The sequence below is a fragment of the Gossypium arboreum genome, chromosome 4 (genome assembly GCF_025698485.1).
Source record: "Gossypium arboreum isolate Shixiya-1 chromosome 4, ASM2569848v2, whole genome shotgun sequence".
NCBI lineage: Eukaryota > Viridiplantae > Streptophyta > Magnoliopsida > Malvales > Malvaceae > Gossypium > Gossypium arboreum.
Window position 1 is genome coordinate 57980194 of NC_069073.1, and position 3432 is coordinate 57983625.

The 3432-nt window shown below is 36.4% G+C and overlaps 1 non-coding gene across 1 annotated transcript; it reads right to left on the reverse strand.

The window, feature by feature from the left end:
• Positions 1–2525: 2525 nt before the first annotated feature.
• Positions 2526–2632, reverse strand: LOC128291960 (small nucleolar RNA R71). Its single transcript, XR_008281944.1, has one exon. It is a non-coding gene; the product is annotated as a small nucleolar RNA R71 (small nucleolar RNA).
• Between the last annotated feature and the right edge of the window lie 800 nt (positions 2633–3432).

Below are 3432 nucleotides of genomic sequence, written 5' to 3' on the forward strand. Positions count from 1 at the left end.
TTAGGCCCTAATTCGGGATATTACATACCATATATCATGCACATCTAAATATACCCTAATCAAACTTAACACCCAAACTTATATTTATATTTTTCTATGCATATACCAAAGCCAAATCCACAAAACATACACATCCAAAATCACTAACCAATTTCCAAAACATATAACACATAAAAGCAATAATCAAAATCCAAAATCAAACATGATAAAATATATATACCACCATTAACTTTATAACCAACCATGACATGAATATATATAAGGGCCAAAACACCAAATTCACAACCAAGAATAACCATCATCAAAACAAAACATTAAATCCAAGCTTAACAAAGTATAAAGCCATTTTCATATGGCTCATGGTTACATAAAAAAAAATTAATCAAAATAAAATTATAATCCAGCCTATACATGCCATAAGTTCCAAAATTCAGCTTATAAAATATCAAAGACTATCGATAGTGTGATAAGCTCTACTGACGATCCTTGATAAACCGTAAATTATACATATTTTTACCCCATGTTTAATGCATTTTATAGATGACTTCTCATTAGAATTCGATGCTCCTAATGTTTTAATTTCATGTTTTGTACTCAGGAGAGCACCAAGAGTCAAAATGAGCCAAAAAGAGCCAAAAAGGGACAAAACTGACAAAATCGAGAAGATGACACTGCTTAAGCCTCGCCACACGGGCAACTCACACGCCCATGTCTTTCGAGGGTGTCGACCAAGGCTTTCACGATTCACACGGCCTGGCCATTGACCCACAAGGCCTTGTGCAATTTAACGGATCGAACATGGCCTGGCAATCACATCACACGGGCGTGTCCCTGCTGAGCCCAAGTTAAGTCGAATTAAAAAAAGGCCACTTTCGAGGTTTCTAAGCATTACAAAGCCTATAAATACGCACTAGAGGAGGAGAAAAGGAGAGACAGAGAAGAGGGGTAAGGAATTACCCCAATTAAGCCGATTGATCCATCTCAGAAGCCAAATTCATCATCAAGATTGAAGATCTCTCCTCAATTCCCCTTCAGGAGTTTTGGGTTTTCTTTATGTTTTGTATTCTTTATTCTTCTGAGATGTTTTCTTATTTAGTTATGAACTAAATCCCATAAATACCTAAGGGGAATGAAACCTAAGACGACTCTTGTTATTATTTTCTGAATCCCATAAATATTTAACTGATTCAAGACACGCTCTTATTCAGAGGAGGAATAGACCCTGTCTAGGAGTACATTTTCCATAATTAAGCAGAGTTGATTGGGCGCCTAGAAATAGGGTGACAAGATTTTGCCGGATTAGGGTGAAACCTAATAAGGGGATCCATAGATCGAGTTAATGCAACCCTAGAGTTTTAATTAGAGAAAACTTTTGGTTATTTAATCTAGGGATTAGACGTTATTAGTCTTGAATAGGGATAACAACATAACTTAGGGATCTCTACGGAACAAGTTGAATGAATAAATCTTTCGATTCGGAGCCAGAATAACAAGTAAAGTCTAGGCGGAGTTTTCCTTAGGTATTGTCTCAAGTCAATCGATTTTCCCAAAAGCAATTCCCCAATTCTTTTCTCTGTGCGTTCTTACTTTAAATAATTAGTTAATTAAAACAAACCCTTTTATTCTGAGCTAGATAATAAAAAGATAGTTATTACTAATACTTTTGGTTCCCTTGGGTACTATATCCCAGTCTTGCCGTTACTATACTATTGTTCGATAGGTGCGCTTGCCTTTTCATCGTGATAATAGTTAGTCTAGGTTTGATTTTCATTATAAATATTTATTACTTGTTACGAATCACGCGATCAAGTTTTTGGCGCCGTTGTCGGGGAACTGAAATATTAGGAACACTAAATTTTTATTACTTTAGCCATTTACTTTTCTTACAATTTTATTTTATTTTATTATTTATTAATTTACTTTTTCTCTCTCTTGGCAGGTTTTTATAGTTTATGACTAGAAGAAACCAGTCAGGACCATTACTTCTTGACGAAGAAATCGATCGTACAATTGGAAAAAATCAAAGAGAAATAAGGCGAAATTTACAATATACAGAGAACGAGCGAGAAGACGATACTCAAACCCCAATCGACGAGATGGCTGAAAACCAAGGAAATCAGCTACTTCCTACAATTGTGGCTAATCGTAATCCTGCTCCACGTACTATGCATGATTATGCTAAACCTTCTTTAACAGGAACTGAATCTAGCATAGTTAGACCTGTTGCAGCTGCAAATACTTTTGAATTAAAACCTAACACTATTTAGATGGTATAGCAGTTTGTTCAGTTTGATGGTTTGCAAGATGAAGATCCCAACGCTCAGTTAGCAAATTTCCTGGAATTTTGCGATACATTAAAAATCAATGACGTTTTCAATGATTCCATTCATCTTCGGTTATTTCCCTTTTCACTGAAAAAGAAAACTAAACAGTGGTTGAACTCGTTACCACGAGGGTCTATCACTACTTGGGAACAAATGACCGAGAAATTTTTACTAAAGTATTTTTCGCCGGCTAAAACGGCTAAATTACGTAATGATATCTCTTCGTTTGTGCAGATGGACTTAGAAACTCTTTACGATGCATGGGAGAGATACAAAGACTTACCGAGAAGGTGCCCTCACTATGGGTTGCCGCTTTGGCTTCAAGTACAAACATTCCACAATGGTCTGAATCCCTCGACTCAACAAATGGTTGACACAGCTGCTAGCTGAACCATCAACAACAAAACACCTGAAGAGGCTTATGAATTCATTAAAGAAATGTCACTGAATAACTATCAGTGGCAAGTCATGATGACTAAGCCAACAAAAACAGCCAGCGTTTATAACATCTACTCAGTTACTATGCTGTCAAATCAGGTAGAACTTCTCAATAAAAAAGATTGATAGTTTTCTTGGTTCTACGCAGGTGCATCCAGTAATGAGGTGTGACTCAAGCGGAGGAGGTGTGCATACAGAATATCAATCCTTCAATCCCACAACCGAAGAGGAACAAGTCAACTATATGGGTAATAATAATTTTAGATCTCAAAATAACCCATACAGTAATACTTATAATGCAGGTTGGTGGAACCACCCAAATTTCTCCTAGGGTGGTCAAGGAAATCGAAAGCCACAAAATCCTCAGGGTTTTCAACAGCCACCTTATCAATAAGAGAAGAAACCGAACCTTAAGGAGATGCTCTCAAAATTTATATCAATGTCAGAAACCTGTTTCCAAAATACCGAGATAGCACTTAAGAATCAACAAGCATCGATCCAAGGACTAGAAACTCAGATAATCCAACTTTTTAAACTAATCTCAGAAAGACCACTAGAAAATTTATTTAGTAATACCAAATCCAGAGAGCACGTCAAAGCAGTTACACTAAGGAGTGGGAAAGTGTTAGCAGAATCTGAAAAAAAGTTAGCACAAGAAGCTATGGAAAGC